The following is a 26845-nucleotide window of genomic DNA, read 5'->3' on the forward strand; positions in this document are numbered from 1 at the left end:
TAATGTTCGTTTCCAGTTATTTTTTTTAAATATAAATGTACATATATACATATTTACATTTAACAGAAAGAAATGACATGTTCTGTGTGTTAGGCAAGGCAACTTTATTTATATAGCACTTTTCATACACAAGGGCAGACTCAAAGTGCTTCACATACAAACATTGTCATACAATAAAATAGATAAGTAAAAGAAAAAATATGCAGAGAAATTAGTAAAATAGAAAGTTAAAGGCATTTTAGTATTAAAATAGAAAATAAAGGCAAAGTTAAAAAAGCTTTTTAGAAAGTGCAATGTATTTAAGATGTAGCTGAAAGCTAATGCAAACATAAAAGTCTTCAGGCTTGTTTTAAAGGTGCTCAGAGTGTGTTACCTTAAACAAATGTTCAGGAATGTTCGTTTCCAATTCTTTGATTGAAATATTTACATATATACATTTAACAGAAATAAATAAATTGAATGGGGTGCGTGTATCCCTCGGCCATATTTACTTGGCATTCAGGAGGTATGTGTCCATGCATGTGCTAAAATAAAACACCTAACCCAAACCTTGGGTTTCCTGACCACAAGTTGGTCAGTGGGTTCCGGGCGAATCCCCTGGAGCAAAAAGAAAAAATATGTCAGCACATAAATCATATTGTCAGTGTAGCAACACTTAAGTCAGTGTTAGTCGCGTCTGTCTATATACAAGAACTTCGAATACTATTATTGAGTAGACTATACAGGATGTTTGGCTAGGCCTGAGGTATACACATAAACCTGTGTCCTTGGTCCACGACTGCAGAACACTGGTGCACGACAGAGGTGTTGGCACGCTTTTCTCCCCTGTGAAGTGGTAGTCATGTGTCTGGAAGAGCACACTGTAAAAACTGGGACTGGTGTTAATTAATATTCAATAGATAAAAGATAGCAACCTTTATGTAATAAAAAAGACTTTGTGCAGTTTTGAATCACATTGAGTGGTTTTCAATACCTTTTGTGTTTTTATTAATTGTTTTTTACTATTTTTTGATGGAGTAAAATCAGCTGTAATTCCCTTAGTAGTATTTAATTGTATTTTATGAGGACGATCAAAGTTCCATAAAATCTATAAATTTGACCCATTCAGAGATCTTTGGTTTTAATCATTTTACACAGTAAAAAAAAAGGGAATAGGTTAATTCATATTTGATAAATAAACAGTAGCAACCTTTACATAATAAAAAAGACTTAAAGCAGTTTGGATACACATTTAGCTGAATTCAATCAATTTAATGTTTTTTATTAGGTAATTGTATTTTACTATTTATGTCCGAAAAAAATCTGCTGTGATCCCCTTAGTAGTATTTAATTATATTTTATCAGCACTGGTCTTTGGCTCTTATAACCTTACACTTCCGCCAAGCGGGCATTTTGCGCCACATGGACGTCTGTCAGCACATGCAGTCAGTACATTTCTGGGACTGCCACTTCCCAAAAGGTAAATAACTTTTCATTATATTCGTTAACAGATACTGTTAAACCAAGATGCAGTAGCATGTGAACATTGTTTCGCGTTTGTTACCAATAATGTCAACCTTACTCTGCTGTAACGTCAAAATTAAGCTTTGTTGCTGTGATTCGAAGTCAGTACTACGACTACGAGTATTAGGGCCACACGTGAAGAAAAAATATATTTTTGCCGTGACGAGATTAAAATTGACGCGTCGACTTTAAAGTCACGTCGACATTAAACTCGAAATGTCGAGAATAAAGTTGAAGCATCATATCGACTTTAATCTCGACGTGTCCATTTTTCGTTCCTCTGTCAGCACGCAGACGCTCCGGGCATCCTCCCAAGCGTGCAGCGGATGACACGAAGTAGTCGGCAATAACCCTGGGGTCATTGTTTGTGGTGTAGGCCTCCATCCAAACAATATAGCGACTAAAACCGTCAATGCAATTCGTGTCATCCGCTGCACGCTTGGGAGGATGCCCGGAGCGTCTGCGTGCGGACAGAGGAACGGAAAATGGACACGTCGAGATTAAAGTCGATATGATGTTTCAACTTTATTCTCGACATTTCGAGTTTAAAGTCGACACGTCGAGATTAAAGTCGACATGACATTTCAACTTTATTCTCGACATTTCGAGTTTAATGTCGACATGATGACTTTAAAGTCGACGTGTCGATTTTAATCTCGTCACGGCAAAAATATTTATTTTCTTCACGTGTGGCCCTAATACTCCGTCGTAGCCTACAATACAGAGGCCGGTTTGCCTCGACCAAAAGGACAAAGTGGTCTGCTCAATGCGACAATTATGTTGAGCTTTTGAACTATTTTCCTGTTATTTAATGCTCTTTTAAGACACGTCAAATGATCTACTTATACTAATTTTCCTTCCTCGCCCTTCCCTCTCGCTCACCCATGCCCTGTATCACGCAACAACCACGTTGGCTAGCTAGCTAGCAAGGAGCTAATCTCAGAGACCAAAGGATTCTTGCTTTCAGAGGTAAGCCATTTGCACGGTTTACTGTCATTGGGCCCTATTTTAACGGTCTGAAACGCAAGTGGAAAACGCAAAGCGCAAGTAGCTTTGTGGGCGGTTCTACGGCGCTATCGCTATTTTACAGGCGGATAAATGACACTTGCGTCGCGGCGCAAGTGTCAAAAGGGTTTGTCTGAAGCAGCCTAATTACCCGTAGGTGTGGTTTGGGCGTAACGTCCAACAAACCAATGAGAGTGCCAGCTCCCATCCCCTTTAAGAGCCATGACCGCATTTGAATCGGACGAGTTGATATTTTGACAGCGCGTCTGCAGTCTCCGATGAGACAGATGCACATGAATTTCAAACTGCAAATGGCTCAGTTTATTGCCAAATAATATGGCCTAATTCACACATGGAATAAGGGGTTTTCTTCCACAACTTCAGAAATACTGAGTCCTCAAATAAATTTCGCCAAAGAAAACGTAAATAATATAACATATGATATGCGGTAACTGATCTATTTAATGAAATACGCAATACATTATAAACATTGTTTCTTATCAGTATTGTATGCTATCCTAATATGCATGTGTCTCCGCGGTAATATACATTGCCATTTTTTGTATTATGCGTTACGTGTTTAGTTTGCGTGTGTTTAAACAGAGCACACACGCGCGCCCGCATTCATTCATTCTTTTTAACACTCACTCGCGGTAAAACAATGTTTTTCACGATCAAATACTCATCAATCCTAAAAGTTATGGGCATGTAGGCCTATACGATGTCTGTGTCAAGAAAATATGTGTTTGCTGTACGGTGTTTGCAGATGCATTGATTTAAAAGTACAACTTATTACCGCTGCATCAGCTGTTCTTTCCCAAATAATTTACCAAGAATGTGCGGCTAGGTAGATGAGAGAAGCAAAGTGTATGCGCGAGGTGCACAAGCAATCCGTATGCATCGCATGCGCATGTAGGCTATGCATCCGCCCTTAAAATAGCATCTGAACAACGCGCCACTGACTTTAAACCAGGTATTTCCTGGTCAGTAGCGCAATGGTATTCAGCAACGGCAAAATAGCGTTTGCGCCAGAACACGCCTCCTCCTTCCGCCGAACCGCCCCTTGGGGCGCATGATCAATCCCTAATTTACCGGCGAGTGGCGCTGGTGGGAAAAGAACGCTCTGCGCCAGTTGTAAACTAGCAACGACACATGCGCCAGTGACTAAGTCACTTGCGCCGGATGCAAGATAGGGCCCATTGTCTCTATTAATATTTTATTAAGGCCATGGATTTCGTTACATTTCAAAACAATGTTTGTCTGTTAGCTCGTTCTGTTTGATCAATTTGGCCTTATTTTTTTTATTGGAAATAGTTTTGTGTTTGGTGCATATTCAACAAGACAGAAACAGCCGTGTCCAGGATCAGAATACAATCATGGTTTTAGGTACGGGCGAACCAGGCAGCCGCCCGGGGCGGCATATTTGTGGGGGGCGCCAAGTCACATGGGGGGCGCTGTCACGTTAAAATTGTACCGGGGGCGAAAATTGTACCGGCCTACGTCATCGTTTGTTTACATCCTGACAACCTGCCCGGCAACAGACTACGCGATGCAGAAAACATGTTTCCAAACGACGAAATAACATAATACAGATAGCGGATTGCTATCTGTATTATGATAGATAGCGATAACAATTGTTTTTACTTTATATTTGTATTGTATTTAATTGTTTAATCGAAACAATACAAAAATTTGCCCGCGAAACGGGCGATCGCATCAAATGACAAATGTTTTGCCCGCGAAACGGGCGATCGCGTCAAATGACGTAGGAAGGTTCTTGAAACATAATACAGATAACGGATCGCTAGATAACACTTGTTTTTACTTTATTTACTAGCTAAATTCGATTAAACAATTCAATACAATGCAAATATAAAGTAAAAACAAGTGTTATCTAGCGATCCGTTATCTGTATTATGTTTCAAGAACCTTCCTACTTCATTTGACGCGATCGCCCGTTTCACGGGCAAAACATTTGTCATTTGACGCGTTCGGCAGTTTCGCGGGCAAATTTTTTTATTGTTTCGATTAAACAATTCAATACAATACAAATATAAAGTAAAAACAATTGTTATCGCTATCTATCATAATACAGATAGCGATCCGCTATCTGTATTATGTTATTTCGTCGTTTGGAAACATGTTTTCTGCATCGCGTAGTCTGTTGCCGGGCAGGTTGTCAGGATGTAAACAAACGATGACGTAGGCCGGTACAATTTTCGCCCCCGGTACAATTTTAACGTGACAGCGCCACGAGCAGTTAAAAAAAAATCGCGCTGCGTAGCGGTTATCAATGAAGTACTACATAACATTGTGTGGGGAATAGGTATTTTGGCGCCCCCTCTGGCTGCAGGCGCACATCTGCTCGTTGAGAAGGTGCCGTGCGCAGACGGAGTGAAACCCCCACTGAAGTCCGTAGCTTGACGATACAGTTAAACTGTATCGTCAAACCCCAATTCTTAACGTTCATTAACAATATGTCTTCATATTTATTTATAATAGAGATCAGCCAGAAAGGACATTTCCATTTTGTTTTAGGTCTCATTGCCGTGAGCGAAAAAATAAATGATCTGTGGTGCTTACAGTATGAAGTTGGGGATTATGCCCCAGTCTAGGGGTGCCTAGGGCCTAAGTAAGGAATAATCACAGAGAGGCCGGGCAATAAACAGTTTGATATGCCCGGCTCGTGGACGGCTTACCGGTAACCTTCCGCGAGCCGGGCATATCAAACTGTTTATTACCCTGCCTTGAGGTGATTATTCCGTTTCTTCGCGCCGGCCAACATAATAAAACAATTCAAATACTTTAATAATTAGCCTTTTTCGTATTCGTATTGCATGCTTATTAAATGTATACTCTGTTTAAGTTCATCTCCCTCGAAAAGTAGTTCCCTTTAGAACTACGGTGAATGACGTTAGCTCAGCTGTAGGTAACTCGTTTCTATAGCAACCACACTAGGCTGGATCTGATCACTAGTTTAATAACGTAGTTGCTACATTCGTATCAAGTCAGTTTTAATGACGATCGATCAAACATGCACTCCTTGGTTTATTTTTACTATGGACCTCATGTTGGAAATGTATGTGATAGAAAACGATGCAAGCGGCGTATTGATTTACTGTGCTCAGTCAGCAGCAAGTAGAACCGACAAGTCAGCGGGCAATATGCCGGATTAATGCACCCCTCCCAGCCAATCAGAATCGAGCATTCTTAAATGAAGTAGAATAATGCTTATTTTTTCATTTCAGGCTCCAAGCAATCGAAGCATCCACGTGACAAGAGATGTTGTCATTCGATGTTTGATGGTGTACCTTGGGGAATCGACAGATGAACTCTTAAAAGAGTATGATGTAAGTAAAAGTACATGTTGAAATACAACATGTAAATACACTTTGGCAATTTTAAATTACTACTGCAGAAATACGTTTTACTTAAAACTCCCTATCTCTTTATATTCTTCCTGAGAACTCACAAAACAGTTGAGAGACATTTTTACAGAGAGACTGAAGTAACCTCTAAAATAAGTTGCTTAGGATGACTTTAAGCTTCAAGAATGAGCTCACAGTGCTATATCATTTGTTAATAAGCTGGTTGGATCCTTTTTTAACTAATCTTGGATAACAATGTGACAAATGGCAAAATAGACGGACAGTCTTGCCTTTTAATTGTCAAAGGGTTTGAAGCATTTTAGGAGATGTTCAATTTGGTCATTAATATTTTGCTGTAATGTGTTTGCTATTTCAGGATGCTGATGAAGACGTTGTGTCACAGGACCTTGCTCTACAAAACATGAAAATCTACAATTTGAAGACTAGTACATCGGAAGATCCCAAATAACCATACTAATTTCAGGGGAGTGGCATAATGTTTTTTACTTAGAGTTGGCAAAGGCCGTTGTTCTTAATCTTTGTTCACTGTAAAGGAATGCAAATTGAAGCTGTTTGTAAAAGATATTGGTCCTGATGATTTCGTTTGGCGCATGTAAAAATACACTCTGCAGTTTGTTAAATTTCTGCCTTTTTCCAAATAACCCCTCTTTCAAAAAAAATAGATTTATTGCACCTGAAAAATGTTAGATAAACATGTTCAGACAAAGTTCCAGAAATAAATGTTAACATGCTTTTATGGTTATACATGTGTATCTTTTGACCCCTTCTTTAGTAAATGCATGATATTGAGTGGATTATGCATAGAAAAATTATGGCAACAAAGTGACAATTAATACTATTGAATAGATTTCTATTCCTGTGATGCCAATTGATAGTGGAATTAAAACATTTGGTTTAGGTATGGATCAGTAACTATAGCAGTGTAAATGTGTTGAATTGAGTAGAAATGTGCTCAAATATGAGTCGACATATTTTTTATTCAGTAAATATAAAAAGATTTCCACCAGATATTCAGTGAATATAAATCAATTTTAACCAAAAATATAGTAAATGTAGATCAATTAACACCAAATATATAGTAAATGTAAATCAATTTACACTAAATATATAGTAAATGTAGATCAATTTACACCAAATATATGGTAAATGTAGATCAATTTACCCCAAATATATAGTAAATGTAGATCGATTTACACCAAATATATAGTAAATGTAGATAAATCTACACCAAATATATAGTAAATGTAGATGGAAATTAATTTAGATTTACAAAATATTTTTGTGCTATATTGCTATGTATTTGGCAAGTTATTACTAAATCCAACAAATTTTTTGTTATCACAATTTACTTACTTATTTAGTTTGAATATAGTTAATTTATTCAATACTTATTAATTAAAATTGTAGCAATTAAAATCTATTCAATTGTTTTACGTGTCACTTTGTTGCCATAATTTTTTTAAGTAACCAATGGTCACATTTTTTAGAGTGCAGATATAAAACAAAACATGACAATCTGCAACAGCAGACATGAAACAAAACATTATCATCTGCAACAGCAGATCTGGAGAAAGAGAGAGCATTTTGGAACAGCAACAAGAAACAATAATAAATATAGCTGCGAGCAGCAATGTGGGTGTCAAGCATAATCGGACTCGGTAGGCTAATTCTGCCGGATGGACGCAATCGGCCAGGGGGCTACATGACGACCGTCTCGGAAATCGGCAATACCGACAGCCGGTGGGATGAGTAAATGGGAAAAGGACCCCACCTAGAGGTAAGGGCGCAATACAGTCTACCTGACAGAACAAATGTCACAAATACATAGGGGTATTCGGAAGAATATCCCTAAAAAAGACACAATGTAAACAAACATCCCCTCTGGAGGTGGTTCTTGAAGCATCTAATCCAATGGGAATTGCAGTTTATATTTTAAGTGGGCGGAATGGTAAATATAGTCATTGTTGCATTATACATTAAGTACCGCTTGTCGCCACACGAGTGCAGTGTCTACCCATTAATGAGCGCCACTCGAGTGCAGTGTCTACCCATTAATGAGCGCCGTCAAGTTTGATTGGCTGTAAAGGCCAAACGGTTTTTAATTTGAGATAGCTGTTTGACACATTTGTTCAGCTTGGTGTGAAGATCATATATGCCAAGTTTCATGAAGATTGGACATAATTTGTGGCCTGTGGAAATTTACAACTGATTTTGACAACTTTCAACATGGCGGCCAAGTTCTGATGTTGCCATGAGAAATGATTCATAAGCTATATAAGGAGATCTGGCAGTATCATCACACATTAAAAATAAGTTTGAAATGTACTCATGTGAAGAGAGAGGAGTTAAAACACGTCTTCATTAATTATAGCGCCCCCTAGAGGTCAATGGTCACAGAATTCAGTGAGTGTCCCCATGATGATGTTATGGGTCTATATATCAAGTTTGGTTATGATATGTCAAAGGGCTGCTGAGATATTGGCGTGTTTCCGGTTTGGGGGGTTCGCGGTCGAATATCATTGGCTTTCGCGGATATTTCTGCAAGAAGTAATATATGAGCTATATGGGGAGGTCTGATAGTATCACCAGACATTAAAAATAAGTTTTAAATGCACTCATGTGAGGAGAGATGAGTCAAAACACATCGACATTAATAACAGCGCCCCCTAGAGGTGAAAGGTCACCAAATTCATTCAGTGTCAGCTTTATGGGGGCATGGTCCTATATACCAAGGTTGTTTATGATATGTCAAAGGGCTGCTGAGATATGGGCTTACATCCGGTTTGGCGGCTTAGCCGCCAAATTTGATTGGCTTTAGCGGGCAAACGGTTTTGAATTTGACAAATCTATTCGATGTTTTTCATCAAGGATGGCCAGAAGATCATGTGTACCAAGTTTCGAGATGATTGGACAAGATTTGTGATAGAAGTAGCATTTTGAGGGTTTTTGACATAAACCAAGATGGCGGACATATACGTCATGGCGCAATGACGTCATAGGGTGTTTTGAACTGGGCTTGGTTCAAGGAATCCAATGATACCTGGTTTGTGAAAATTGGTCGAATAGGTCGAAAGTTATGAACATCAATGCATGCCCAACTTTGACCTGTTGGTGGCGCTAGAGCTGTTGGGCTAGCGCCCTGAGATTCGCTCAATAGGCTAATGGGGCTGTTCCGAATCAGTGTGCCAAATTTCACAACTTTTCGCCAAGCGGTTCTATGGGCTGCCATTGACTCCCATTGAAGGATAATAATAATAATAATAATAATAATAATAAATATAGCTGCGAGCAGCAATGTGGGTGTCAAGCATAATCGGACTCGGTAGGCTAATTCTGCCGGATGGACGCAATCGGCCAGGGGGCTACAAGACGACCGCCTCGGAAATCGGCAATACCGACAGCCGGTGGGATGAGTAAATGGGAAAAGGACCCCACCTAGAGGTAAGGGCGCAATACAGTCTACCTGACAGAACAAATGTCACAAATACATAGGGGTATTCGGAAGAATATCCCTAAAAAAGACACAATGTAAACAAACATCCCCTCTGGAGGTGGTTCGTGAAGCATCTAATCCAGCGGGAATTGCAGTTTATATTGTAGGTGGGCGGAATGGTAAATATAGTCATTGTTGCATTATACATTAAGTACCGCTTGTCGCCAAACGAGTGCAGTGTCTACCCATTAATGAGCGCCACTCGAGTTTGATTGGCTGTCACGGCCAAACGGTTTTGAATCTGAGAAAGCGGTTTGAGATATTTGTTCAGCTTGGACGGAAGATCATATATGCCAAGTTTCATGAAGATTGGACATAATTTGTGGCCTGTGGAAATTTTCAACTGATTTTGACAACTTTCAACATGGCGGCCAAGTTTTGATGTTGCAATGAGAAATAATTTATGATCTATACAAGGAGGTCTGGCAGTATCCTCAGACATTAAAAATAAGTTTGAAATGTACTCATGTGAAGAGAGAGGAGTTAAAACACGTCTTCATTAATTATAGCGCCCCCTAGAGGTCAATGGTCACCAAATTCAATGAGTGTCCCCATGATGATGTTATGGGTCTATGTATCAAGTTTGGTTATGATATGTCAAAGGGCTGCTGAGATATTGGCGTGTTTCCGGTTTGGGGGCTTCGCGGTCGAATATCATTGGCTGTCGCAGATATTTCTGCAAGAAATAATATATTAGCTATACGGGGAGGTCTGATAGTATCACTAGACATTGAAATAAGTTTTAAATGTACTCATGTGAAGAGAGAGGAGTCAAAACACATCGACATTAATAACAGCGCCCCCTAGAGGTCAAAGGTCACCAAATTCATTCAGTGTAACCTTTATGGGGTCATGGGTCTATGTAACAAGGGTGGTTATGATATGTCAAAGGGCTGCTGAGATATGGGCTTACATCCGGTTTGGCGGCTATGCCGCCAAATTTGATTGGCTGTAGCGGGCAAACGGTTTTGAATTTGACAAATCTATTCAATGTTCTGTATCAAGGATGGCCATAAGATCATGTGTACCAAGTTTCGAGATGATTGGACAAGATTTGTGATAGAAGTAGCATTTTGAGGGTTTTTGACATAAGCCAAGATGGCGGACATATACGTCATGGCGCAATGACGTCATAGGGTGTTTTGAACTGGGCTTGGTTCAAGGAATCCAATGGTACCTGGTTTGTGAAAATTGATCAAATAGGTCGAAAGTTATGAACATGAATGCATGCCCAACTTTGACCTGTTGGTGGCGCTAGAGCTGTTGGGCTAGCGACCTGAGATTGGGTTAATGTGCTAATGGGGCTGTCCTGAAGCTGTGTGCCAAATTTCACAACTTTTCGCCAAGCGGTTCTATGGGCTGCCATTGACTCCCATTGAAGGATAATAATAATAAATAATAATAGGAATTCGTACAATAACAATAGGTTGTCTCGCAACATAGTTGCTTGACACCCAATAATAGGAATTCGTACAATAACAATAGGTTGTCTCGCAACATAGTTGCTTGACACCCAAATATAGCTGCGAGCAGCAATGTGGGTGTCAAGCATAATCGGACTCGGTAGGCTAATTCTGCCGGATGGACGCAATCGGCCAGGGGGCTACATGACGACCGCCTCGTAAATCGGCAATACCGACAGCCGGTGGGATGAGTAAATGGGAAAAGGACCCCACCTAGAGGTAAGGACGCAATACAGTCTGCCTGACAGAACAAATGTCACAAATACATTGGGGTATTCGGAACAATATCCCTGAAAGAGACACAATGTAAACAAGCATCCGTTCTGGAGGTAGTTCGTGAAGCATCGAATCCAGTGGGAATTGCAGTTTATATTGTAGGTGGGCGGAATGGTAAATATAGTCATTGTTGCATTATACATTAAGTACCGCTTGTCGCCACACGAGTGCAGCGTCTACCCATTAATGAGCGCCACTCGAGTGCAGTGTCTACCCATTAATTAGCGCCGTCATGTTTGATTGGCTGTCACGGCCAAACGGTTTTGAATTTGAGAAAGCTGTTTAATACATTTGTTCAGCTTGGTCGGAAGATCATATATGCCAAGTTTCATGAAGATTGGACATAATATGTGGCCTGTGGAAATTTACAACTGATTTTGACAACTTTCAACATGGCAGCCAAGTTCTGATGTTGCAATGAGAAATAATTCATAAGCTATATAAGGAGATCTGGCAGTATCATCACACATTAAAAATAAGTTTGAAATGTACTCATGTGAAGAGAGAGGAGTTTAAACACGTCTTCATTAATTATAGCGCCCCCTAGAGGTCAATGGTCACCAAATTCATTGAGTGTCCCCATGATGATGTTATGGGTCTATGTATCAAGTTTGGTTATGATATGTCAAAGGGCTGCAGAGATATTGGCGTGTTTCCGGTTTGGCGGCATCGCGGTCGAATATCATTGGCTGTCGCAGATATTTCTGCAAGAAATAATGTGCTAGCCATACGGGGAGGTCTGATAGTATCACCAGACATTAATAATAAGTTTGAATTGTACTCATGTGAAGAGAGAGGAGTCAAAACACATCGACATTAATAACAGCGCCCCCTAGAGGTCAAAGGTCACCAAATTCATTCAGTGTAACCTTTATGGGGTCATGGGTCTATGTAACAAGGGTGGTTATGATATGTCAAAGGGCTGCTGAGATATGGGCTTACATCCGGTTTGGCGGCTATGCCGCCAAATTTGATTGGCTGTAGCGGGCAAACGGTTTTGAATTTGACAAATCTATTCAATGTTTTGTATCAAACATGGCCAGAAGATCATGTCTACCAAGTTTCGAGATGATTGGACAAGATTTGTGATAGAAGTAGCATTTAGAGGGTTTTTGACATAAACCAAGATGACGGACATATACGTCATGGCGCAATGACGTCATAGGGTGTTTTGAACTGGGCTTGGTTCAAGGAATCCAATGATACCTGGTTTGTGAAAATTGGTCGAATAGGTCGAAAGTTATGAACATGAATGCATGCCCAACTTTGACCTGTTGGTGGCGCTAGAGCTGTTGGGCTAGCGACCTGAGATTCGCTCAATTGTTTAATGGGGCTGTCCTGAACCAGTGTGCCAAATTTCACAACTTTTCGCCAAGCGGTTCTATGGGCTGCCATTGACTCCTATTGAAGGATAATAATAATAATAATAAATATAGCTGCGAGCAGCAATGTGGGTGTCAAGCATAATCGGACTCGGTAGGCTAATTCTGCCGGATGGACGCAATCGGCCAGGGGGCTACATGACGACCGCCTCGGAAATCGGCAATACCGACAGCCGGTGGGATGAGCATTATGTGGGAAAATGACCCCACCTAGAGGTAAGGGCGCAATACAGTCTGCCTGACAGAACAAATGTCACAAATACATAGGGGTAATCGGAACAATATCCCTAAAAGAGACACAATGTAAACAAGCATCCGTTCTGGAGGTGGTTCGTGAAGCATCTAATCCAGTGGGAATTGCAGTTTATATCGTAAGTGGGCGGAATGGTAAATATAGTCATTGTTGCATTATGCATTAAGTACCGCTTATCGCCACACGAGTGCAGTGTCTACCCATTAATGAGCGCCGTCAAGTTTGATTACCTGTCACGGCCAAACGGTTTTGAATTTGAGAAAGCTGTTTAACACATTTGTTCAGCTTGGTCTGAAGATCATATATGCAAAGTTTTATGAAGATTGGACATAATTTGTAGCCTGTGGAAATTTTCAACTGATTTTGACAACTTTCAACATGGCGGCCAAGTTCTGATGTTGCAATGAGAAATTATTTATAAGCTATATAAGGAGGTCTGGCAGTATCCTCAGACATTAAAAATAAGTTTGAAATGTACTCATGTGAAGAGAGAGGAGTTAAAACACGTCTTCATTAATTATAGCGCCCCCTACGGGTCAATGGTCACCAAATTCATTGAGTGTCCCCATGATGATGTTATGGGTCTATATATCAAGTTTGGTTATAATATGTCAAAGGGCTGCAGAGAAATTGGCATGTTTCCGGTTTGGCGGCTTCGCGGTCGAATATCATTGGCTGTCGCGGTTATTTCTGCAAGAAGTAATATATGAGCTATATGGGGAGGTCTGATAGTATCACTAGACATTGAAAATAAGTTTTAAATATACTCATGTGAAGAGAGAGGAGTCAAAACACATCGACATTAATAACAGCGCCCCCTAGAGGTCAAAGGTCACCAAATTCATTCAGTGTAACCTTTATGGGGTCATGGGTCTATATACCAAGGTTGGTTATGATATGTTAAAGCGCTGCTGAGATATGGGCTTACATCCGGTTTGGCGGCAACGCCGCCAAATTTGATTGGCTGTAGCGGGCAAACGGTTTTGAATTTGACAAATCCATTCGATGTTCTGTATCAAGCATGGCCATAAGATCATGTGTGCCAAGTTTCGAGATGATTGGACAAGATTTGTGATAGAAGTAGCATTTTGAGGGTTTTTGACATAAGCCAAGATGGCGGAAATATACGTCATGGCGCAATGACGTCATAGGGTTTGTTGAACTGGGCTTGGTTCAAGGAATCCAATGATACCTGGTTTGTGAAAATTGGTCGAATAGGTCGAAAGTTATGAACATGAATGCATGCCCAACTTTGACCTGTTGGTGGCGCTAGAGCTGTTGGGCTAGCGACCTGAGATTCGCTCAATGGGCTAATGGGGCTGTTCTGAACCAGTGTGCCAAATTTCACAACTTTTCGCCAAGCGGTTCTATGGGCTGCCATTGACTCCCATTGAAGGATAATAATAATAATAATAATAAATATAGCTGCGAGCAGCAATGTGGGTGTCAAGCATAATGGGACTCGGTAGGCTAATTCTGCCGGATGGACGTAATCGGCCAGAGGGTCATGACGACCGTCTCGGAAATCGGCAATACCGACAGCCGGTGGGTTGAGTAATTGGGAAAAGGACCCCACCTAGAGGTAAGGGCGCAATACGGTCTGCCTGACAGAACAAATGTCACAAATACATAGGGGTATTCGAAACAATATCCCTAAAAGAGACACAATGTAAACAAGCATCCGTTCTGGAGGTAGTTCGTGAAGCATCGAATCCAGTGGGAATTGCAGTTTATATTGTAAGTCGGCGTAATGGTAAATATAGTCATTGTTGTGGTATACATTAAGTACCGCTTGTCGCCACACGAGTGCAGTGTCTAACCATTAATGAGCGTTGTCAAGTTTGATTGGCTGTCACGGCCAAACGGTTTTGAATTTGAGAAAGCTGTTTGATACATTTGTTCAACTTGGTCTGAAGATCATATATGCCAAGTTCCATGAAGATTGGACATAATTTGCGGCCTGTGGAAATTTACAACTGATTTTGACAACTTTCAACATGGCGGCCAAGTTCTGATGTTGCAATGAGAAATAATTAATAAGCTATATAAGGAGGTCTGGCAGTATCCTCAGACATTAAAAATAAGTTTGAAATGTACTCATGTGAAGAGAGAGGAGTTAAAACACGTCTTCATTAATTATAGCGCCCCCTACGGGTCAATGGTCATTAAATTCATTGAGTGTCCCCATGATGATGTTATGGGTCTATGTATCAAGTTTGGTTATGATATGTCAAAGGGCTGCTGAGATATTGGTGTGTTTCCGGTTTGGGGGGTTCGCGGTCGAATATCATTGGCTTTCGCGGATATTTCTGCAAGAAGTAATATATGAGCTATATGGGGAGGTCTGATAGTATCACCAGAAATTAAAAATAAGTTTTAAATGCACTCATGTGAGGAGAGATGAGTCAAAACACATCGACATTAATAACAGCGCCCCCTAGAGGTCAAAGGTCACCAAATTCATTTAATGTCACCTTTATGGGGTCATAGGTCTAGGTACCAAGGTTGGTTATGATATGTCAAAGGGCTGCTGAGATATGGGCTTACATCCGGTTTGGCGGCTTTGCCGCCAAATTTGATTGGCTCTAGCGGGCAAACGGTTTTGAATTTGAAAAATCTATTCAATGTTTCTTATCAAGCATGGCCGGATGATCATGTTTGCCAAGTTTCGGGATGATTGGACAAGATTCGTGATAGAAGTAGCATTTTGAAGGTTTTTGACATAAACCAAGATGGCGGACATATACGTCATGGCGCAATGACGTCATAGGGTGTGTTGAACTGGGCTTGGTTCAAGGAATCCAATGGTACCTGCTTTGTGAAAATTGGTCAAATAGGTCGAAAGTTATGAACATGAATGCATGCCCAACTTTGACCTGTTGGTGGCGCTAGAGCTGTTGGGCTAGCGACCTGAGATTCGCTCAATGGGCTAATGGGGCTGTCCTGAACCAGTGTGCCAAATTTCACAACTTTTCGCCAAGCGGTTCTATGGGCTGCCATTGACTCCCATTGAAGGATAATAATAATAATAAATATAGCTGCGAGCAGCAATGTGGGTGTCAAGCATAATGGGACTCGGTAGGCTAATTATGCCGGATGGACGTAATCGGCAAGGGGGCTACATGAGGACCGTCTCGGAAATCGGCAATACCGACAGCCGGTGGGATGAGTAAATGGGAAAAGGACCCCACCTAGAGGTAAGGGCGCAATACAGTCTGCCTGACAGAACAAATGTCACAAATACATAGGGGTATTCGGAACAATATCCCTAAAAGAGACACAATGTAAACAAGCATCCGTTCTGGAGGTGGTTCGTGAAGCATCTAATCCAGTGGGAATTGCAGTTTATATCGTAAGTGGGCGGAATGGTAAATATAGTCATTGTTGCATTATGCATTAAGTACCGCTTGTCACCACACGAGTGCAGTGTCTACCCATTAATTAGCGCCGTCATGTTTGATTGGCTGTCACGGCCAAACGGTTTTGAATTTGAGAAAGCTGTTTAATACATTTGTTCAGCTTGGTCGGAAGATCATATATGCCAAGTTTCATGAAGATTGGACATAATATGTGGCCTGTGGAAATTTACAACTGATTTTGACAACTTTCAACATGGCGGCCAAGTTCTGATGTTGCAATGAGAAATAATTCATAAGCTATATAAGGAGATCTGGCAGTAACATCACACATTAAAAATAAGTTTGAAATGTACTCATGTGAAGAGAGAGGAGTTTAAACACGTCTTCATTAATTATAGCGCCCCCTAGAGGTCAATGGTCACCAAATTCATTGAGTGTCCCCATGATGATGTTATGGGTCTATGTATCAAGTTTGGTTATGATATGTCAAAGGGCTGCAGAGATATTGGCGTGTTTCCGGTTTGGCGGCATCGCGGTCGAATATCATTGGCTGTCGCAGATATTTCTGCAAGAAATAATGTGCTAGCCATACGGGGAGGTCTGATAGTATCACCAGACATTAATAATAAGTTTGAATTGTACTCATGTGAAGAGAGAGGAGTCAAAACACATCGACATTAATAACAGCGCCCCCTAGAGGTCAAAGGTCACCAAATTCATTCAGTGTAACCTTTATGGGGTCATGGGTCTATATACCAAGGTTGGTTATGATATGTTAAAGCGCTGCTGAGATATGGGCTTACATCCGGTTTGGCGGCAACGCCGCCAAATTTGATTGGCTGTAGCGGGCAAACGGTTTTGAATTTGACAAATCCATTCGATGTTCTGTATCAAGCATGGCCATAAGATCATGTGTGCCAAGTTTCGAGATGATTGGACAAGATTTGTGATAGAAGTAGCATTTTGAGGGTTTTTGACATAAGCCAAGATGGCGGAAATATACGTCATGGCGCAATGACGTCATAGGGTTTGTTGAACTGGGCTTGGTTCAAGGAATCCAATGATACCTGGTTTGTGAAAATTGGTCGAATAGGTCGAAAGTTATGAACATGAATGCATGCCCAACTTTGACCTGTTGGTGGCGCTAGAGCTGTTGGGCTAGCGACCTGAGATTCGCTCAATGGGCTATTGGGGCTGTTCTGAACCAGTGTGCCAAATTTCACAACTTTTCGCCAAGCGGTTCTATGGGCTGCCATTGACTCCCATTGAAGGATAATAATAATAAATATAGCTGCGAGCAGCAATGTGGGTGTCAAGCATAATCGGACTCGGTAGGCTAATTATGCCGGATAGACGCAATCGGCCAGGGGGCTACATGACGACCGCCTCGGAAATCGGCAATACCGACAGCCGGTGGGATGAGTAAATGGGAAAAGGACCCCACCTAGAGGTAAGGACGCAATACAGTCTGCCTGACAGAACAAATGTCACAAATACATTGGGGTATTCGGAACAATATCCCTGAAAGAGACACAATGTAAACAAGCATCCGTTCTGGAGGTAGTTCGTGAAGCATCGAATCCAGTGGGAATTGCAGTTTATATTGTAGGTGGGCGGAATGGTAAATATAGTCATTGTTGCATCATACATTAAGTCCCGCTTATCGCCACACGAGTGCAGTGTCTACCCATTAATGAGCGCCGTCATGTTTGATTGGCTGTCATGGCCAAACGGTTTTGAATTTGCGAAAGCTGTTTAATGCATTTGTTCAGCTTGGTCTGAAGATCATATATGACAAGTTTTATGAAGATTGGACATAATTTGTGGCCTGTGGAAATTTTCAACTGATTTTGACAACTTTCAACATGGCGGCCAAGTTCTGATGTTGCAATTTGAAATAATTTATAAGCTATATAAGGAGGTCTGGCAGTATCCTCAGACATGAAAAATAAGTTTGATATGTACTCATCTGAAGAGAGAGGAGTTAGAACACGTCTTTATTAATTATAGCGCCCCCTGGAGGTCAATAGTAACCAAATTCAGTGAGTGTCCCCATGATGTTGTTATGGGTCTATATATCAAGTTTGGTTATGATATGTCAAAGGGCTGCTGAGATATTGGCGTGTTTCCGGTTTGGGGGGTTCGCGGTCGAATATCATTGGCTTTCGCAGGTATTTCTGCCAGAAGTAATATATGAGCTATATAAGGAGGTCTGATAGTATCACCAGACATTGAAAATAAGTTTTAACTACACGCATGTGAAGAGAGAGGAGTCAAAACACATCGACATTAATAACAGCGCCCCCTAGAGGTCAATGGTCACCAAATTCAATCAGTGTCACCTTTATGAGGCCATGGGTCTATATACCAAGTCTGGTTATGATATGTCGAAGGGATGCTGAGAAATCGGCTCACTTCCTGTTTGGCGGCTACGCCGCCAAATTTGATTGGCTTTAGCGGGCAAACGGTTTTGAATTTGACCAATCTATTCGATGTTTTTTATCATGCATGGCCGGGAGATCATGTGTGCCAAGTTTCGAGTTGATTGGACAAGATTTGTGATAGGAGTAGCATTTTGAAGGTTTTTGACGTAAACCAAGATGGCGGAAAATCCATCATGGCGCGAAATGACATCATAGGGTTCGTTGAACTTGGCTTGGACCAAGGAATCCAATGATACCTAGTTTGTGAATATAGGACGAATGGGTCGAAAGTTATAAACATGAATGCATGTGCAACTTTGACCTGTTGGTGGCGCTAGAGCTGTTGGGCTAGCGATCTGACATTGGCTTAATGGGCTAATGGGGCTGTCTTGAACCAGTGTGCCAAATTTCACAACTTTTCGCCAAGCGGTTCTATGGGCTGCCATTGACTCCCACTGAAGGATAATAATAATAAATATAGCTGCGAGCAGCAATGTGGGTGTCAAGCATAATCGGACTCGGTAGGCTAATTATGCCGGATGGACGTAATCGGCCAGAGGGTCATGACGACCGCCTCGGAAATCGGCAATACCGACAGCCGGTGGGATGAGTAAATGGGAAAAGGACCCCACCTAGAGGTAAGGGCGCAATACAGTCTGCCTAACCGAACAAATGTCACAAATACATAGGGGTAATCGGAACAATATCCCTAAAAGAGACACAATGTAAACAAGCATCCGTTCTGGAGGTAGTTTGTGAAGCATCGAATCCAGTGGGAATTGCAGTTTATATTGTAGGTGGGCGGAATAGTAAATATAGTCATTGTTGCATTATACATTAAGTACCGCTTGTCGCCACACGAGTGCAGTGTCTACCCATTAATGAGCGCCACTCGAGTGCAGTGTCTACCCATTAATGAGCGCCGTCAAGTTTGATTGGCTGTAAAGGCCAAACGGTTTTTAATTTGAGATAGCTGTTTGACACATTTGTTCAGCTTGGTGTGAAGATCATATATGCCAAGTTTTATGAAGATTGGATATAATTTGTGGCCTGTGGAAATTTACAACTGATCTTGACAACTTTCAACATGGTGGCCAAGTTCTGATGTTGCCATGAGAAATACTTCATAGGCGATATGGGGAGGTCTGACAGTATCATCAGACATTGAAAATAAGTTTGAAATGTACTCATGTGAAGAGAGAGGAGTTAAAACATGTCTTCATTAATTATAGCGCCCCCTAGGGGTCAATGGTCACCAAATTCATTGAGTGTCCCCATGATGATGTTATGGGTCTATGTATCAAGTTTGGTTATGATATGTCAAAGGGCTGCAGAGATATTGGCGTGTTTCCGGTTTGGCGGCTTCGCGGTCAAATATCTTTGGCTGTCGCGGATATTTCTGCAATAAATAATATGCTAGCCATACGGGGAGGTCTGATAGTATCACCAGACATTAATAATAAGTTTGAAATGTACTCATGTAAAGAGAGAGGAGTCAAAACACATCGACATTAATAACAGCGCCCCCTAGAGGTCAAAGGTCACCAAATTCATTCAGTGTAACCTTTATGGGGTCATGGGTCTATGTAACAAGGGTGGTTATGATATGTCAAAGGGCTGCTGAGATATGGGCTTACATCCGGTTTGGCGGCTATGCCGCCAAATTTGATTGGCTGTAGCGGGCAAACGGTTTTGGATTTGACAAATCTATTCAATGTTTTGTATCAAACATGGCCAGAAGATCATGTCTACCAAGTTTCGAGATGATTGGACAAGATTTGTGATAGAAGTAGCATTTTGAGGGTTTTTGACATAAACCAAGATGGCGGACATATACGTCATGGCGCAATGACGTCATAGGGTTTTTTGAACTGGGCTTGGTTCAAGGAATCCAATGATACCTGGTTTGTGAAAATTGGTCGAATAGGTCGAAAGTTATGAACATGAATGCATGCCCAACTTTGACCTGTTGGTGGCGCTAGAGCTGTTGGGCTAGCGACCTGAGATTCGCTCAATGGGCTAATGGGGCTATCCTGAACCAGTGTGCCAAATTTCACAACTTTTCGCCAAGCGGTTCTATGGGCTGCCATTGACTCCCATTGAAGGATAATAATAATAATAATAATAATAATAATAATAATAATAGGAATTCGTACAATAACAATAGGTTGTCTCGCAACAAAGTTGCTTGACACCCAATAATAATAATAATAATAGGAATTCGTACAATAACAATAGGTTGTCTCGCAACATAGTTGCTTGACACCCAATAATAGGAATTCGTACAATAACAATAGGTTGTCTCGCAACAAAGTTGCTTGACACCCAATAATAATAGGAATTCGTACAATAACAATAGGTTGTCTCGCAACAAAGTTGCTTGACACCCAATAAAAACACACACAGACTGAACATGCAACTGGATCTGTGAAGGTCTGAAACCATGCTCTAGGTCTAGGCTATCCATTATGCTACATATTACGAGGTGGGCCTGTTGTTTGAATCACAAAATGTAAATCTAATTAAAGTGGTCAGAAAGGTAGGCCTAAGTAACAGTCCCATTGATTCACAAAAGACTATGAAAAGCGAGATAGAGTTTGATTTCAGACTCAGGCCTGACTTCCTAGCACTATAGCCTGCAGGGTGTGAGGCTCATCGTTTTTCTTCTGGGAACAGTAGCAGTTCGCCCGAACTGCTACTTCCAAATTAACTAAATCTGACACTGCAGTAAGAGAGGGAAAGATTAACACACCATACAGCAAAATGTATGGGCATTGGTAGCTTATGACAGCCACCCAGCCACTATGTTCTGACAGTAGCCTGGAGCTAATCTGACATACTATCGACACTTACATGTACGGTAGGCAGTGGCTACCTACCTATACCAAACCTCTTGGGGTTTGTCAGGCAAAGTTTCAGAGACACTCAAACTAAATATGTATTCCTACCAGTGTAAATAATATTTTGTGATTAATTAAAAAGGATACGTTTTAACTGACATGTATTACACTTAGTGCTATCTGTCACAGTCAAGCTAAACAGTGTCAACGATTTGAAACACTTACCTATGTAATTAAAAATGTACTTCTCCCAGAATAACTTATATCCTTTGCGTAGTTTAGATGTTTCGACACGTAAGTGCTGATTTACTATCCTTAGGACGTCGTCGTAGGACAATTTAGGTAGGTTGGAGAGACTTGGTCCAAAGGTATCGATCTGCCTCCGCCATGGTAAACAGCTTAGCTAAGCTAAGCGGAAGAGCAGTTACCCTACTCCGCGAGCTTCTTCCGGTCTTCAATTGTTCCGTGACATAGGCCTATTCCCCGTGTAACAGCCATGATAGCAGCTACTGCAGTTGCTACAAAGTACTACAAAGTACTACAATACAATACAATACAATACAATACAATACAGTGTACAATGGTGGCCAGAAGGGGGAGGGTGGCTATGCAGTGTCGAGGTGGACTCTGAACAGGTGAGTTTTGAGTCTTTTTCGGAAGATAGTGAGCGACTCTGCGGTCCTGAGAGCGGCAGGGAGCTCGTTCCACCACTGAGGTCCCAAAACCGAGAAAAGTTGTGACTTTGCTGAACGGCCTTTGCTAGCTCTTAGCGATGGCGGTTCCAGACATCCAGCTGAGGTATCGAGCTGGGGTGTGTGGCTTTAGCAATGCTTGGAGGTAGGCAGGGGCAGTTCCATCGACTGCCTTGTATGCCAGTACCATCGTCTTAAATTTGATGCGAGCTACTACAGGGAGGCAGTGGAAGTCCCGGAAGAGGGGACACATGGGAGAACTTTGGTAGGTTGAACACGAGGCGCGCTGCCGCATTCTGGATGCGCTGCAAAGGTTTAATCGCAGAGGCAGGAAGTCCAGCCTGGAGTGAGTTGCAGTAGTCGAGGCGGGAGATGACAAGTGATTGGACTAGAAGCTGAGCTGCTTCCCTTGTGAGGAAGTGCCGGATTCTGCGGATGTTGTAAAGTGCAAATCTGCAGGATCGGGCGACCGCAGTGATGTTCTGGCAGTTGGAGAGGGAGATACAGTGATGTTCTCGACGGTGACCAGTAAGTCCATGTGTGGGCAATCTCCCCCCCGGAGTTTCTAGTCATGCGTTCACACCAAACGCGAAAGGGCGACACGATTCCATACAAAGTCAACGTAGAGACGTGAATCGGGCAAATTTTTCGCTAGAGGAAACCCGCGACAAGATTTGATTTGCAGCGCTAATATATAATATAATATAATTGTATATATAATATCACGGCCAAAAGCTCTGTGTGCCTCCGGATGGCCGTAGCGCAGGTGAGCTCTCGTAGGGATTGGGCTTCATGGGGTTTGTTTACCGGCGTTGCTATGGTTACTGGTCTTGTGCGTTCCAATGGTTTATTAGCTATCTAATAAATCACTGTCTAATCAATACTTCATTCACTGCCTCTTCCGTGGTCATTACAATATGATGAATAGACTGCGTCGGGTTCACCAACGTCTCTCCCTCTTCCACAACAGGTAAACCATGCAATGGTGGTTATCTCGGCCATGGTTGAGAATGAATTGGCATGAAGCACAGTTGGCAGGCAAAAGATGTGGCACGACAAATTTGCCTGATCAATTTTGCACAGCAACAGATTATGATTCATCCTGCGACAAAACTTGGGCGACAACGCGAACGGGCGACAAATGTGTCTTCTGGTATGAACGCAGGATCGACTCGTCTCCTCCTCTATAGCTATGGAATCGCAACAATGTTGCAACCTTGGGAGGGTGCTTGCTTACGTGTACGCTTGTATTACAGTCAACGAAGATAATGTGCTTATCAAAATACTCATTTTAATGAAGGCACAATGGAAAATGGAAATGAGTAAAGAGTAGAATTCTAGATGAAATATTTACTCGAGTGGAGTAAAAAATAAATAATTTGCGTTACTTGTAACGTGTTACTACCCACCACTGGAATCTGTGTTATGAATATATTACCTCTATTCGAGGGCACAACATACGCTGCCAAATATCCTCAAAAGCCATGGGATGGAATTTCACAGTATAGCAGATGATATACATCTGTACAAGTTCCTATCGGCCTATCTCAACCTCCCTATTGATTTATACCATCACTCATATTAACAGTGGACGTCGGAAAACAAATTAATATAAAGAGAAGAGGTCTTAAGGATTCGGAGCCAAGAGAAATAACCAGCGTGTGCTCACCTTGCAGTTTTTCTAAACTATAGCTCAATTTCTCAAAACTCTAAACACAAACCTGAGAAGAGTTAATCACTTTGTCAAAACTACACATTCTTTTCAGAACTGATTTTTTCCACCAAACAGTAAGCACAGCTATCAAATGAATATCTCTTAGAGAGCATCAATCAAACACTGTTGTGATCAATTCCAAACACTTTCATCAAAATACTATTTACATATGTTTTGGCTTTATGAGGCCATGTTAAATATTCCAATTCATACAATTGTTTAGAAATAGCTTGATTTTTTAAAGTTGCAATTAGGTGGTACATATAGTATAAAGACTGTTGCCATATTGTAATGCAATACTGTGAATATATCATATAAATATTGCATTGACACAATCATATCAGAATAGGATACAATGCTTATTTTTCTATCCAATGAGCTCCAATGGGCTAAACTCACAATCCCAGCTTCCCAGAGTCATACTAGTTGATGCTGCAACATTGTTCTGACAGTACACCAATGTTACCTATTTTGGTAAATTACAGTACAATAATTGCACTGATAAGTAAAATGAAAAACACTACAGCAAGAAAAGGTTTAGACTGTCTTTCGGGGGATGTAATGATGAAATCAGTGCAAGTACATGTACAAAAAGGTAATAAAGCAAATATATATTTTTTTTACTGTCATACAGTAAAATGTTCAGCTGAACCGACTGCAAAAAAAAAAGAAGCTTTTCGTTGGCCAACAGAAAATAAAATAAGAATATAAATGAGGTGAAACCGATCTACATGTGAATCAGTATGTATCCCACCTCCTATCCTGATCAGGCCAAAGGACCATATCTACAACACAGTAGAGCTCACTGAGTCCTCTTTTATGCTCTGACACATGAATGAAGTGTTTTGCCAGTTGAGTTTGAACTGATTCAAGATTCAAGAAAACTTTATTTATCCCGTGGGGGCAATTAAGGATTTTTAGACTTATTGGTAATTAGTTGTTGCGTTTTGAAGGCCAGTGTGATCCAGGTCAACCAAGTGTGCTAAATGGTGAGATTTGTGCTTAGAGTTTAGCAAAAATGTGAAAAAAGTGGAATCATGCTTAGAGTTTAGCAGTCTGGGTGTGTGCATAGTTCCATTTTTTGTGTGTATACAATCGAGAAACTGTAAATCCTCCTGCAGAATCGTCAGGCTTCTGGCCAAACGTTCAGCTTCTCTTTCAGACCGTGACTCGAGATCTGAATACGAAATCAGTGATGAAACAGAAGCAGAATTTAGGTTGCCCTAGAACAGGGATGGGAAACTACAGCAAACTCGATCAAGAAAACTGTACCTTTCAGTCATGATGAGAAGCTAAGTATCTGTTCATAGAATTCAAAGGCAAACCCATGCGTCTAGTTTGCTTAAGCCCAGTTCAGACCAAAGATTTGTGACGCAACTGCTTGCAACTCGCAACTCGTTGCTACTCCTTGCGAGGAGACAGGCTGAGACTCTAATAACTGGGCAGTTCACACTTCTGCACCGGGCGGCGACAGTCAGGTGGTTTCCCTAGCAGCTGTGAACGCTCTGGCACAGCTGAGAGCCGCAACAGCATCACGCTAAAAAGCCTAACTTAGGTTTGCAATTAGGTTTGTATTACTCTAGGCGTCTTTAATCTGCCAATTATGCCCTCTTATGCCCACCTTTTTCGCGGCACGTTCCGCGTGTTTACATTGCCCGAGGTAAATAGCCTGCTTAAGCTAGCACCCCATTTTACCCTCCCGGACCCTACACACATTGGTAGTTTATTGGGTTTCATTCTGATGTAAATGCGACGGCTCCGCGGTTCCGTGGGGTGACTTGGGTAGAGGTGTTGCTGCGCTGTCTCCACAGAGTGTCATGGTCTGTCTGTTTCCTTGTCTTGTTTTGGTGTGTTACCTGAGAGGTGTTCCACGAACGGAGGTTTAACAAACACCGAGTTAACGCTGAACTCTAGGTAGGTTGATTTACCCTGTGCCGACTAACCCAGAGTTTTCAGTTCCACAGCAGCGGTTATGCATTAGTTCAATCAACTCGGGGTTGGTTAACACAGGGTTGTGCGCGTCCACGCCAAACCTAAAAAGACGTGATGTATTGATCATGGAAACCCTGATCGAAATGGCGAAACGGGCCGCTTATTTCAATGAAATGGAACTTCAGGTTCTCTTGGAGAGCTATGTCGAGGAGAAGGACATTGTCACAAGAAAAGGGAACGCTAAAGCCTCTGCAACCCGGAGAACCAAAGCCTGGCAGCGGATTGCTGACCGCGTAAATGCGTTAGTTACACGTCAAAAGCATGATCCTTAATATTTGAGCCATGAATATATAAATATCCCAGTTAAGTATTCTTAAAGATCCTATCACATAACCCCTTTCTTCTAAAAAAATATGTACACCGATGGCTTCCAAGCGGTCAGCGGATCAAGTATAAAAAACATACAAACTGGTAAGCTTTTCCCACCATCGTATTGGTATAAATTTAAATAAGCCATTTTTTTAAGCCAATCGTGAAAAGGTCGGCAGACTGGATCTGGCCCTCAAATTGTCTTGACCCCGGTGGAGGAGCTGTTAATAAACATAAATTCAGGGCGCCCTGGCATGGAGGGGGTACCTGGAGGTACCTACCTCCTCAGAGAGTCAGGGGCCATACCCCACTGGTTGAATGTAGGTTTTTGTGTTTTCTTGTATTTTCGATTTTTTTTGCCTTCAAAGTAACCAACCCGGTATCACGCGATTGCGTGCTCATGCGCACGAACGTTAATCTATTGAAGCGTGTTCCAGAGTACGATAGTCCGACTTTTTGCGTGCTACACAGAACGAAATGTAAACCAATGCTTTCTGAATGGCAGTGTTGTCAGACAATGAAGGTGCTCCACAAAACGGTACGAGAGGGAGAGAAAGAGAGAGAGGGAGGGACAGAGAGAGAGAGAGAGAGCGAGAGAGAGGCTTCAGAAAGGGTGTGCTCAGATAGTACAGTGAACCCTACTTATGTTTATGCCAAAACCACAAATGCTATATCTAGATATATATATTGCCTAATTATATATATTGCCTATATATATATATAGGCTATATATATAATTAGGCTATAATTAT

The 26845-nt window shown here is 41.5% G+C and overlaps 1 long non-coding RNA gene across 1 annotated transcript; it reads right to left on the reverse strand.

Moving 5' to 3' along the window:
• Positions 1–34: 34 nt before the first annotated feature.
• On the reverse strand, positions 35–21871 carry LOC132461228 (uncharacterized). Its single transcript, XR_009526559.1, has 2 exons — positions 21612–21871; positions 35–847 (listed from the first exon to the last, which is right to left on the reverse strand). It is a non-coding gene; the product is annotated as an uncharacterized LOC132461228 (long non-coding RNA).
• Positions 21872–26845: the final 4974 nt, after the last annotated feature.

The sequence above is a fragment of the Gadus macrocephalus genome, chromosome 7 (assembly GCF_031168955.1).
Source record: "Gadus macrocephalus chromosome 7, ASM3116895v1".
NCBI lineage: Eukaryota > Metazoa > Chordata > Actinopteri > Gadiformes > Gadidae > Gadus > Gadus macrocephalus.